Here is a 14493-nt window from a genome sequence, read left to right as displayed (position 1 = left end):
CTTAAAAAAATTGACGGTGAACTCAGAGACTCTCTTATTCAGCCTGTACAGATGAGGAAACTTAAATAAATGGAACACAGAAAGTTCATGTAAACTGGTACTCGAAAGTTGATAAAAACTGTCCTGACCTCTGGTCCAGGGCTATTTTCATTATTTTAGTTAATATATTTATAATAGTTCTAACTAATCAATAAGATCAGTTAGCTCATGGTTGTCTCCATTTGTTATATTTAGAATTTAAGTAAAATAACATTTTTGAATTATCTTTGTTGGACCTTTGAAAATCAATTGTAAAAAATCACATGAGTTAGGAACTCTACAAGCATATTGTGTCACATTTTTTGCTCTGCTCTCTGCTTTTCAATGTTTTATGTATTCATCCAGACAATATATATGATAGTTGGTCCCTTGGGTTTAGCATTACAGGTATGATAAAGATTCAAATACTGTTTGCTTTCAAAAAGTTATTTAAAAATTTAAATAAAGAAATACTTCAAAGAAACTAAAATGAAACATTTAAAGTCAGAAATATTAGAAAAATTAAGTAGGAAAAATTTTAAACACACTGAAAAACCAGACTAATCAATTTTAACAATATTAATATTTTGACATATTTGCTTTATAGATATTTTTGCTGTTGCAAAGAAATAAAAGTTCACGGAGACTGTTGAGCCCCTTCACATTCCATTCTGTCCTATTTCACTTCTCCAGAGATAACCACTGTCCTGAAGTTGGTATGTCTTCTTCTCCGTGTTTTTATATTTATATGTGTGTATGTATTCATAAATTTTATATACCTGCTCTGCCAATATTTTATATGCTAGCCACATGTGGCTATTTAAATCTAAATTAATTAAAATGAAATAAAGCACATTCAGTTCCTTTGGAGTACTAGCCACATTACTAGTGTTTGGTATTCACATAAGGCTATTGTATAGGACAGTACAGATTATGAACATTTTCATCATTGCAGAAAGTTCTGATATATACCATTGTTTGCATGTTCTTAAACGTCATATAAATTGTGTCGTGCTGTACATATTCTGGAGCTTGCTTTTTTAGTCAGCATTATGTTTTCGAGATTTATTTACAACTGATACATGTAGTATCCTTTCCTTAGTATTTCATTGTATAAATATACTTCAATTTACTTATTTATTTATTCACTGATTTATGGACATTTAGTCTATTTCCAGTTATTAAATGTTAAAATAATGCTGCAGTGAGCATTTTTATGCTTGTTCTTTGCACATATATGTAAACAAAGTTTCTTTAAGATATGTATTTGTTGGTTCCAATCATTATCAACTTTGCATGATGTGGCCAATCATTCCCCAAAACAGTAATACCAATTTATACTTCACTAGCTGGGCAGAAGATTTCCTTTTCCTCATGTACTTGCTGATACTTACAATTATTAGACTATAGTATGAAATGTTATTTTGTTCTAATTTGCATTTCTTTAATAGTTAATGAGGATGAATAAACTTTTATATGTTTATTGGCCATTTGCTGTGAATTGTTTATTTATATTTTATTTTTGGTTTTAACTGTCTTTTTCTTTTTGATTTAGCCCTTTATTATAATTTGTTTTGGTTGTTATGCATTATAAATTTGTCCCATTTTGTGGCTTGTGTTTTTACTTTATTTATGGTGTCTTGATGTATAGAAGTTTTAAAATTTATTTATGTAAATATTTTCAGCTTTTCCCTTTAAGGTCTGTACTTTTTTGGGTCTTAAGAAAGCTCTTCCTATTTTGATGCCGTATAGTTATTTCCACTTTTTTCCCCTAAAAGTGTTATAATTTTGGTTTCTAGATTTAAGTTTTAAAATCCACCTGGGATTTATTTTGCAAGAAAGTCTAATTTTTTCCCATATGTATGACTAATTTTCTTAGCATCATTCTAAAAATAATTTATACTTTCCTCAATGATTTGTTTTGGCAACTTTCTTATATGTAGTACTAAATTGCCATATATATATATGATTCTGTTTTGGGGTTCTCTATTCTATGTGGTTGATTTGTTTATCTCTGTGCCAATATCATGTCATTTAAATTATCAAAGTTTTGTAATAGGATGATGGCTGTTAGGGTAAGTCTTTTCACATTGTTCATTGTCTTCAAAAGTGTCCTAAGATGAAAGTCTGTTCTCTTGCATATGAATTACAGGGTCATATTGTCAAATCTGTTAACAACACTCATGGGATTTTTATTGGAATTGAATTTATAGGATAATTTAGGGAGAATAGACATTTTTATGAATCTGAATTTTCCCATCTACCAACATGGTATATCTTCTCATTCATTTAAGTTTCCATTTATGCCTGACAATAAAGTTTTGTAATTTCCCCCATAGAGGTCTTATTCAGATTTTGTTAGATATATTCTTAGGCACATTATGATTTTGTTTCTATTACTATTACAAATGAGATATTTTAATACATTTCTACTTGGATGTTGCTTATGTATAGGAATGCTAGTAATATTTTTGTATATTGATTTTATATCCAATAACCTTGTTGAATTATCTTATTAGTTTTGACAATGTGTAGGTTCTCTTGGATATTTTGTGTAATCACATTATCTGTAAACAATGACTATTTTTTTCAATCCTTATATTTTTAATACTTTTAAAATTGGTTAGGATTTCCTGTACAGTGTTGAATAAAAGCAGTGATAACAAATATTCTTATCTTATTTCTGACTTTAAACAGAATGCTTTAAAGTTTTACCATTAAATATCAGATTAAGGAAAAAATTTCCTTGTATTCTTAGCTTGCTAAGAGGTACTTAATGAAAGATAATTTATGGGTGTTAAATTTTTCCTGTATCCTTTGAAATGATCTTGTGATTTTTTTCTCCCTTAATATGTTAAAGTGGCAAATTACATTAATAAATTTTTAAATGTTAATCTCTCCTTGAATTTCTGAGATAAACCTTACTTGATTATGATGTAGTTATGTAGATGTAGACAGACATACTTTGCTTAAGTTGATTGCCACTTTATGTAGATTTTTCATCTATGTTAGTAAATGAGACTTCCTATAGTCTTTTCCTATACAGTTTTTGTCATTTTAAGCATGAAGATTATATTAACCTTACAAAATGAGCGGGATAGCTTTCCATATTTTTTACTCTCTGGAATATCTTGCTTAAAATAGAGGTTATCTGTTTCTTTAAGATTTGGTAATACTTGTCTATAAACAACTTTGGCCTGATGATTTCTTACGGGTAGACTTTTGACTGCTGATTTAATTTCTTTGATGATCATGAATATATTCTGGTTTTCTATATTTTTCTTCTGTCAAATTTAGGTTATCTATACAGGGTATCCCAAAAATCTTAGCACAGTTTTAAGCTTAAGTAACCTTAAGAGTATAAATGACAGACTTATACAATTACTTGAAATTTTAATTACTTAAATTTCTTTCAAATTTTGTGGTTTTTGAGTAACAAATTTGTAATTTTTTGTTTCAGTCATATTTATTTCAGTTTGCCATATTTAGTCAGAGGCACTGAAATAAAAAATTAAAATTAAACATTTATTATTAAATTTCTTTATAGGTTTTTCCTCCTTTTTGTCTTGTGCAATTTATGTGTTGAGGAAACCAGCTTATTAGTCTGTAGTTTCCCACTGTGTTAGGAGTTTCTAAGACCAACAGTGATTCACTAGGAGGACTCACAGGACTCAGCATCTAGTTGTACTCATGGCTATGATTTATTATAGCAAAGGATACGAAGCAATACCAGTAAAGGGAAAAGCCAAATGGAACAAAGCCTGGATGAAACCAACCACAAGCCTCTAAGAGTCCTCTCCACACAGAGTCACGCAAGATGAACTAAATTCCCTCAGTAATAAGTTGTGACAACACACGTGAAATGTCTACCAGGGAAGCTCATTAGAGATTTAGTGCCCAGGGTGTTTATTGGAGGCTGGTCACGTAGTGAGGATATCCTCTGTCTGGCATATACAGAATTCCAGACTCTTGGAAGGAAAGCATGTGTTCAGCTTAAACCTCATTGTGCAGTTTAGGCACGGTGAGCACTGTTACCGATTCTGGGAATGGTTGGAACCCTCCTGAAATCCAAGTTCACAGGACCAACCTTGTAAACAAGTTTTTCTTAGGAAATTTTCTAATTCAAATTTGGGATTATGGGAGTTTTACTTAACATTTTTGTTGATGTGTTAGTTTCTTTCCCCCTCTTGTGTTGAAAATGTTGGTTCCTTATTAATTATCCTGGACCTTAATAAAATTATCTAATCTCTATATTAATGCCAGAATAACAGTATCAATGCCATCACTAACAGTATGGTTACTGTTAAATAATTTAAAATTTCTTTACAGTTCTTTTGGTCCTTGTATATCCCATTAAGAATTTACATCAAATTACTCTGTTTGATGCCACTTGAAATATTAATGATTGCTGTGTATTTAAGCCAGCAACTTGATACATAAGTTAATTTATTTCATTTTACTTCCAAATTTTGAGGATAGCTTTTAAAATTCTTGATTTGGTTATATTTTATAATTATGTTAGAAATTTATATAGTTTCAAAGTCATATCTAGAAAATAAGGTAAATTTGGAGAAGTCTAGCTTCTGTCTTTCTCCTGTTGCCCTCCTCTCTCTTTTCCCATAGGTAAACAATTTAATTAGCTTTTGATTTATCTCTCCTTTATATTTGTTTTTTATTTTATTTTTTATTATTTTTTATTTTAGCATATCATGAGGGTACAAATGTTTAGGTTACATATATTGCCTTTGCCCCACCTGAGTCAGAGCTTCAAGTTTGTCCATCCCCCACATGGTGAGCACCACACTCATGAGGTGTGAATACATCCATCCCCTCCCCACCCCGGATCTGCCCAACACCCAATGAATGTTACTACTATATGTGCACATGAGTGTTGATCAGTTAATACCAATTTGATGGTGAGTACATGTCGTGCTTGTTTTTCCATTCTTGGGATACTTCACTTAGTAGAATGGGCTCCAGCTCTATCCAGGATAATACAAGAGGTGCTAGATCACCATTGTTTTTTATGGCTGAGTAGAACTTCATGGTATACATATACCACACTTTATTAATCTAATCATGTATTGATGGGCACTTGGGTTGTTTTCACATCTTTGCAGTTGTGAATTTTGCTGCTATAAACATTCGAGTACAGATGTCTTTTTTGTAGAATGTCTTTTGTTCCTTTGGGTAGATGCCTAGTAATGAGATTGCTGGATCAAATGGTAGTTCTACTTGTAGCTCTTTGAGGTATCTCCATATTACTTTCCACAGAGGTTGTACAGTTCGCAGTCCCACCAGCAACATATGAGTGTTCCTATCTCTCCGCATCCACATCAACATTTATTGTTTTGGGACTTTTTGATAAAGGCCATTCTCACTGGAGTTAAGTGATATCTCATTGCTGTTTTGATTTGCATTTCCCTGATGATAAGAAACGTTGAGTATTTTTTCATGTTTGTTGGCCATTAGTCTATCTTCTTTTGAAAAGTTTCTGTTCATGTCCTTTGCCCACTTTTTGATAGGGTTGTTTGATTTTTTCTTGCTGATGATCCTGAATTCTATATAGATTCTAGTTAATCAGCCCTTTATCAGATGTATAGCATGCAAATATTTTCTCCCATTCTATAGGTTGTCTGATTGCTCTTGTGATAATTTCCTTGGCTGTGCAGAAGCTTTTTAATTTGATCAGGTCTCATTTCTTTATTTTTGTTGTTGCTGTGATTGCCTTTGGGGTCTTCTTCATAAATTCCTTGCCTAAGCCAATGTCTGTAAGAGTTTTTCCAACATTTTCTTCTAGAATTCTTACAGTTTCATGCCTTACATATAAGTCTGTTATCCACTGTGAGTTGATTTTTGTGAGAGGTGAAAGGTGCAGATCCTGTTTCAGTCTTCTACATGTGGCTATCCAATTTTCCCAGCACCATTTATTGAATAAGGATTTTTTCCCCAGTGTATGTTTTTGTCTGCATTGTCAAAGATTAGATGGCTATATGAGGATGGTTTTATATCTAGGTTCTCAGTTCTGTTCCATTGGTCTCTGTCTGTTTTTGTGCCAGTACCATGCTGTTTTAGTTACTATAGCCTTGTAGTATAGCTTGAAGTCTGATAAATTGATCCCTCCCAATTTGTTCTTTTTGATTAAGATTACTTTTGCTATACCTCTGGTTCCATAGAAAGCAAAGAATTATTTTTTCTAGGTCTGTGAAAAATGATGTTGGTATTTTAATAGGAATTGTATTGAATTTGTAGATCACTTTGGGTACTCTAGACATTTTAACAATGTTGATTCTGGCAACCCATGAGCATGGTATGGTTTTCCACCTGTTTACGCCCTCTGCTATTTCCTTCCTCAGTGTTTCATAGTTCTCCCTGTAGAGGTCTCTTAACCACCTTAGTTAAATATATTCCTAGGTATTTTATCTTCTTTATTGCTATTGTGAAGGGCATTGAGTCTTTGATTTGGTTCCCACTTTGACTGTTGTTGTCATATAGGAATGCTACTGATTTCTGGATATTGATTTTGTAATCTGAGACTTTGCTGAATTTGTTTATCAATTCCAGTAGTCTCATGACAGAATCTTTGAAGTGTTCTAGATATAAGATCAAATTGTCAGCAAAGAGTGATAGTTTGACCTCTTCTGCCCCATTTGGATGCCCTTGATGTCCTTCTCTTGTCCGCTTGCTCTGGCTAGGACTTCCAGTACTATGTTGAATAGAAATGGTGATAGACGGTGACCTTGTCTGGTTCCAGTTGGAAGTGAGAATGCTTTCAGTTTTTCTCTGTTCAGTATGATGTTGGCTGTGGGTTTGTCATATATGGCTTTTATCATTTTCAGGTAAGTCCCATCTGTGCCTATTTTGTTAAGTGTTCTCATGATAAAAGGGTGCTGAATTTTGTTGAATGCTTTTTCTACGTCTATTGAGAGGATTTTATGATCTTTGTTTTCGCTTCTATTTATGTGGTGAATTACATGTATAGATTTGCATATGTTGAACCATCTCTGCATCTCTGGAATGAAGCCAACTTGGTTGTGATGGATTATTTTTTTGATAAGCATGTGAATTCATTTTGCTAGGATTTTGTTGAGAATTTTTGCATCAATATTCATAAGGGATATTGGTCTGTAGTTTTCTTTTTTTGCTGTGTCCTCTCCTGGTTTTGGTATCACAATGATTGGCTTCATAAAACATGTTGGGGAGGATCCCTTCCTTCTTGATGTTGTGGAATAATTTCTGCAGGATAGGCACCAGTTTGTGTTTGTAGGTCTGGTAAAATTCAAATGTGAAACCATCTGGTCTGGGACTTTTCTTTTTAGGAAGGTTTTTTATTGCTGTTTCAGTTTTGGTACTTGATATTGGTCCGTTCAGGAATTCTATTTCTTCCTTATTGAGCCTAGGGAGGCTGTATGTTTCTGAGAATTTGTCCATTTCCTCCATGTTTTCAAGTTTATATGCATAGAGGTTTTTATAGTATTCATAGATGATATTTTGTATTTCTGTGGTATCAGTTTTAATTTCTCCTTTTTCATTCCCAATGGAGGTTAGTAGAGTCTGTCCTTTTCTGCTGCTCATTGATCTAGCAAGATATGTGTCAATTTTTTTTCATTTTTTCAAAGAACCAACTTTTTGTTTTATTATTCTTCTGTATAATTTTTTGTTATTGACTTCATTTAGTTCTGCTGACTTTCATTGCATTTCTTCTGCTGAGTTTGGGATTGGTTTCCTCATCCTTTTCTAGTTCTTTGAGATGATTCATTAGATTGTAGATTTGTGATCTTTCTGTCTTTTAGATGTAGACATTTATGGACATAAAGTTTCCTCTCAGGACTGCTATGGCTGTGTCCCACAGATTTCGATAGCTTTTGTCTCCTTTATCATTTAGTTTAAGGAATATTTTGATGTCTATCTTAATTTCCTCCTTAACCCAATAATCATTCAGCAGAAGGTTATTTAATTTCCATGACTTTGTGTAGAGATGAGAGTTTCTGTTAGAGTCGATTTCTAATTTTATTCCACTGTGGTCTGAGAAGATGCATGGTATAATTTCTATTTTTTTAATTTGTTGAGACATGCTTTGTGGCCTAGGATATGGTCAATCTTAGAGAATGAGCTGATGAGAAAAATGTATATTCAGTGGTTTTTGGGTAGTATGTTCCATAAATATCAGTCAGGCCCATTTATTCTAGAGTTCTGTTTAAGTCCATTGTTTCTTTATTTGGTTTCTGTTTGGAGGATCTTATCCTGTTCTGTCAGAGGGGTGTTGAAGTCCTTGGATATTATTGTGTTGGTTTTTGTCATTTTGTTTAGATCAAGTAGGATTTGCTTTATGAATCTGGATGTACATGAGTTAGGTGCATAAATATTTAGAATTCTTATGTCTTCTTGTTGAATTGTACCCTTCACCATTATATAGTGACCATTTTTGTCTTTCATTACTTTTGTTGGTTTGAAGACTAAGTTATCTGAAATTGCAACTGCTACGCCAGCTTCCTTTTGTATTCCATTTGCATGAAATATTATTTTCCATCCCTTCACCTTGAGTCTGAATGCATCCTTCTGGGTTAGGTGTGTTTCTTGAAGATAGAAGATACTTGGTTTGTGTATATTTATCCATTCAGCCAGCCTATGTCTCTTTAGTGGGCAGTTCAAGCCATTCTTATCTATTGAAAGAATTGATAAGTGGGGCAGATTTCTGTTCATCCTGTTGAGTTGAACTTTGTTGCTTTGTTTTCTCTCTTGAGCCATTGTGGTATATGGTCTTTGACCTTTAGCTTTTGAGTGTTTTTACATTGGCGAATGTTTATTGTGCTGATCCATGTGTAACACTGTTCTGAGTGCTTCCTGGAGGGCAGGTCTGGTCTTGATGCATTCTCTCAGTCTTTGCTTTTCTGAGAAGGTCTTTATTTTCCCTTCCCTTCAACTTAGTTTTGCAGGGTACAAGATTCTAGGCTGGGCATTATTCTGTTTGATGTGAGTGAGAATGGGAATCCAGTCTCTTCTGGCTTCTAAGATCTCAGTTGAGAAGGCTGCAGTTAATCTGATGGGTTTTCCTTTGTTGGTTACCTGCCTCTTTCATGTTAGAGCTTGCAGGAGGGTCTCTTTTGTGTTTATTTTGACCAGTCTGATGACTCCGTGTCACAGTGTCTTCCTGTTTGCAATGAATCTCCCAGGAGTCCTTTGAGCTTCTTGTACCTGGATATCTAGATTTTTAGCAAGGCCTGGGAAATTTTCCTACATTATATACTCAAATAGTTGATCCAAGCCTTGTGTATTTTTTTCTTCACCCTCAGGGATGCCTATAATTCTCATGTTAGGCCTCTTCACATAATCCCACATTTCTTGTAGATTTCACTCTTTCTTCTTATTTCTCTGCTTTATCTCTGCAACTGACTTATTTAATTGAAAGGTGTTATCTTCAATCAACTGAGATTCTTCATTCTGTTTGATCTACCCTATTCTTGAGGCTTTCCACTGTGTTATGTAATTCCTTAAATAACTTCTTTATTTCCAGAAGTTCTGTTTGATTTTTCTTTAATATTTCAATTTCTTTAGTGAATTTTTCATCCAAGTCCTGGATTTTTTTTTTTTTTTGTGGTTTCTATGTGTTGGTTATCCATTTTCTGCTGCATATCATTGAGTTTTGTTACAATCTATGTTTGAAATACTTCTTCTGTCATTTTAGTGTTCTGAATTTGGTTGATATCCATTGCTAGAAAGCTGGTGTTCCCCTTTGAGGGTGTGCGTTCAGTTTGATTATTCATACTTCCAGAGTTCTTTTCCTGATTCCTTCCCATCTGGAGCAGCTGTTGCTTCTTACCTTTAGATTTTTGTTTAGATAATGACATGCCCAGTTTAGTCTTTAATCTAGTAGGTGGTGTTTGTGGGTGAGAGTCAACCACACCCTGTATGATGAGTCAGTAAATGCAGTAAAAGGGTGTGCAAATTGACCTCCCTGTCAGTAGGTGGCGCTTGCTGGGAGGAGCAAGCTGCAGTTTTTTGGGGGGTTTTGTAACCAGCTCTAATTCCTCTGGAGAGGGACTCTAGTGCTTCAGGTGGTGGGTAGGGCCCTGGAACTTCCAGGTGTGTCCTTATTCTCTACCTCAGTGGGGACAAGGTGGGGGAGTGAGATTGGGCAGGGCTAGGTTGGGTGAGCCTGCCCTCAAGCTCCACAAATGCTGTTATCAGGAGTCACCAGGCAAGCAGCACCTGGGAGGGCCAGTGGGTCGGGAGCTCACAGTCCGAGTACCCCTCAGTCTGCTGCAGGGCACCAAAAGGAAATGTCCTGTTCCCTGTGTATGCCTCCAGGTGGTGGCTAATTTGTCTTTCTTGGCAGCCATGGGTAGGAAAAGGGAAGGGGAGAATGAAGCAATATGGTGGCTACCAATCAGCTTGGGTCTGTGTGGTGGGAGGTGCCCCAAGGGAGCTGGGAGCCTAGTGCCCTGTCCTCAAGAGGCTTACCACTCACTGGCAGCAATGGTCTCTGGGCAGGTCTCTTCAGCCTTATTTGCAGTTCAGAAGCCCACCAGAAGTCCAAGATGCAAGGGAGGGGAAATTTGACCACTGCACCTACCCTTGTTGCTGGTCTCCAAGCCTCTTGGGCTTTAGACTCTGCCGATACGTTTCTTCTTCCAGTTCTGCTCTGCAGCTTCTTTCCGTGGAGTCTCCTGTAGTTTCAGGTACCCTTCCTTCTGACCCTCACCCAATCTGTGTTTGTCTGCTTGTTTGTTTTTTTCACTTTCATCTAAAATCTGCCTTTCTTGCAGAGACACTCTGGCTGGCGGTTTTTCTCATCCACCATCTTGCCTCTTCCCTTTGTATTTGTTTTTTTTAATGGAATCATATTTGTATTTTTTCCTAGATGAATGCAAGTATTCTATTCACTTGTTTTTTTTTCATTTAATATTTCCTAGAGATCACACTGTAACATTATATAAAAATTCCTTATTAGAATCTGTTTTTATCTGGCATGGGATTACCATGATATCATGCAGATAATATAAATTTGGACCCCAAACCTATCTTTAGGTCTTACTCTTTCACAGGAAATTTTTTTCTATCCAGAGCTTTTGGCAGAGACCCAGCTTCCTTGCTGCTCTCCTGGGCTAGGAAGCGGAGATTTTGTTTTTGTTTTTCTAATATCCCTTTTTTATGGAATAAGCTATCTTTTGATTATCTAAACTTTTTGTTCAGGTACCTTGGTTATCACATTCTAACTCCTGTACTTGTGTAGGCCCCAAACCACATATCCTGTCCTGACATATGGACTTTAAAACCTCAGCTACTGGCCCCCAGTCTCAATTTCTACTTTATACCTCCCTAAGTTGTCATGCTGTCAGCTTATACTTTTGTAACTCTGGCTTTGAGTTCCCTGTTTGTTTGTATACTATCCAGCATTTCTCTGTGTTTGGTGCAAGAGCAATTCACTTTGTCATGTTGCCAGCAGATCAAATGTATTTACAAGCATACCTCAGAGATATTGCAGGTCCAGTTCCAGATCACCACAATAAAGTGACTATCACATTAAAATATGTCACATGAATTTTTTGGTTTCCCAGTGCATATAAAAGTTATGTTTACGCTAGACTTTAGGCTATTAAGTGTGCACTAGAATTATGTCTAAAAAAACAAGGCACATGCCTAATTTATAATAAAAATACTGTATTGCTGAAAAAAAAAAAGCTAACAATCATCTGAGCCTTCACAAGTTGTAATCTTTTTGCTGGTAGAGATTCTTTCCTTAATGTTGATGGCTGCTGACTAATCAGAGTGGTGGCTGCCAAAAGTTGGGAGCCAGAAGTTGCTGTGGCAATTTCTTAACAACATAAGACAACAATGAAGTTCGCTGCATCAATTTACTCTTTCTTTCATGAAAGATTTCTCTGTAGCATGTGATGCTATTTTGATACCATTTTACTAACAGTAGAACTTTTTTTTTTTTTTTTTTTTTTAAGAGACAGGATCTTATTCTGTTGCCCAGGCTGGAGTGCAGTCTCGAACTCCTGGGCTTAAGTGATCCTCTGCCTAGGCTCCCAAGTTGCTAGGATTACAGGTGTGAGCCACTGCCCCAGGCTTATAGTAGACCTTCTTTCAAAACTGGAGCCAATCCTCTCAATCCCTGCTGTTGCTTTATCAACTAAGTTTATGTCTAAATCCTTTGTTGTTCACAACAATGATGCAATGTTCTTAGCTTCTTCACCAGGAGTAGATTCCATCTCAAGAAACCACTTTCTTTGCTTATCCATAATAAGCAACTCCTCATCTGTTTAAGTTTTATCATGAGATTGCAGCAATTCAGTAACATCTTCAGGTTTCATTTATAATTCTAGTTCTCTTGATATTTCCAGCACATCGGCAATTACTTCCTCCACTGAAGTCTTAAACCCTTCAAAGTCATCCCTGAGGGTTAGAATCAACTTCTTACAAACTCCTGTTCATGTTGATATTTTGAACTCCTTCTATGAGTTGTGGATGTTTTTGATGGCATATAGAATTGTGAATCCTTTCCAGGATTTGAGTTTACTTTGCATGGATTCATCAGAGGAATCGCTATGTACAGCAGCTATATAGCCTTATAAAATGTGTCCTAAATAATAAGATGTGAAAGTTGAAATTACTCCTTGATCCCTGAGCTACAGGATGGCTGTTGTGTTAGCAGACATGAAAACACCATGAATCTTGTACATTTCCATCAGAGGACCAGGTGCATTGTCAATGAACGGTAATATTTTGAAAGGAATGTTTTTTTCTGAGCAGTAGATCTCAACAGTAGGCTTAATATAATTTAGTAAACCATGATATAAAAAATATGCTGTCATCCAGGCTTTGTTGCTCCATTTATAGAGCACAGGCAGAATGGATTTAGCATAATTCTTAAGGGCCCTAAGATTTTCAGAATGGTAAATGAGCATTGGCTTCAAAGTCACTAACTACATTAACCCCTAATAAAAGAGTCAGCCTTATTTGAAGCTTTGAAGCCATTGACTTCTCCTTTCCAGCTATGCAAGTACTAGATGGCATCTTTTTTGAAAAGAAGGAGGTTTCATCTACATTGAAAATATGTTGTTTAGTGTAGTCACCTTCATCAATGATCTTAGCAAGATCCTCTGGATAACTGGCACTTACTGCTTCCCCTTGCACTTTTATGTTCTTGAGATGGCTTCTTTCCTAAAACCTCATGAACCTCTGCTAGCTTCCAACTTTTCTTCTGCAGCTTCCTCACCTCTCTCAGCCTTCATAGACTTGGAGAGAGTTGGGTGATTCTTCTGTATTTGGTTTTGGCTTAAGGGAATGTCATGGCTAGTTTGATCTCCTATCCAGACTCTAAAGATTTCTCTATACCAGCAATAAGGTTGTTATGCTTTCTTATCATTCATGTATTCATTGGAGTAGCACTTTTAATTTCCTTCAAGAACTTTTCCTTTGCATTCACAACTTGGCTGTTAGGTGCAAGAGCCCTAGCTTTTGGCCTCTCTTGGCTTTTGACATGACTTCCTCACTAAGCTTAATCATTTCTAGCTTTTGATTTACAGTGAGAGATGCGTGACTCTTCCTTTCACTTAAATACTTAGAGGCCAATGTAGAGTTATTCATTGGCCTAATTTCAATATTGTTGTATCTCAAAGAATGGAGAGGCCTCAAGAGAGGGAGAGAGTTAGGGAACAACTGGTCGTTGGAGCAGTCAGAATGCATACAACATTTATTAAGTTCTCCATCTTTACTGGGCATGGTCCGTGATGCCCCCAAACAATTACAATAGTAACATCAAAGATGACTGATACCAGATCACCATGATAGATACAATAATAATGAAAAAGTTTGAAATGTTGCAAGAATTACCAAAATGTGACATAGAGACATTAAGTGAGCACATGCTGTTGGAAAAATGGTGGTGATCAACTTGCTTGATGCAGGGGTTGGGTTGCCACAAACTTTTAGTCTGTAAAAAAACATAATATCTGTGAAGTGCAATGATACAAGGTATGCTTGTACTTCTATCACCCATGTGCCATCCCTTTTCTGTAATTATTTAATAAAGGGACACACATATTCACATATATGAAACAATTTTATAAGATATATCTTATAACTAAAATTGTACTTTTGCTACCAAACCTTTTCCTTTTTCTTTTACTTGCAAAGATTATTGATGTCTGTAATAGTTATTTTAAGGTATTTTTCAGCATATTTTCATCCTTTTCCTCCTCTCTGCCTTGCTTATTTTTCTCTTTTTTCACCAAATCAAGGAAAAATTTATGTAGGGGTACCTAAGTCAACTAAGCTTAGTGCTTCTTTCATAAAGGCAATAAATATAGTCACAAGGCTTTTAGACATTATAGTGAATATAAATTCTTTTTAATAAAATAGAAAAGATTACCTAAGTATAATTTGTGAACACTAGTGCAGATTCTTAGTTCAGGCTACTTTGTGAGTATTTGAAGAGACTTTATTCGATTACATTTACTCCTGTTTGAT

At 35.3% G+C, this 14493-nt stretch overlaps 1 long non-coding RNA gene across 1 annotated transcript in view; it reads left to right on the top strand.

Moving 5' to 3' along the window:
* Window positions 1-14493, top strand: part of LOC123648056 — a 57792-nt gene that overhangs the window by 17032 nt on the left and 26267 nt on the right. Inside the window, exon 2 of the long non-coding RNA XR_006738468.1 lies at window positions 626-734. This is a non-coding gene — a long non-coding RNA (uncharacterized LOC123648056). The remainder of the gene's footprint in view (window positions 1-625; window positions 735-14493) is intronic.

This window comes from Lemur catta, chromosome 12 (genome assembly GCF_020740605.2).
Source record: "Lemur catta isolate mLemCat1 chromosome 12, mLemCat1.pri, whole genome shotgun sequence".
Taxonomy (NCBI): Eukaryota; Metazoa; Chordata; class Mammalia; order Primates; family Lemuridae; genus Lemur; species Lemur catta.
Note: the sequence above shows the minus strand (reverse complement) of the source record. Positions and strands in the feature narration are given on the sequence as shown.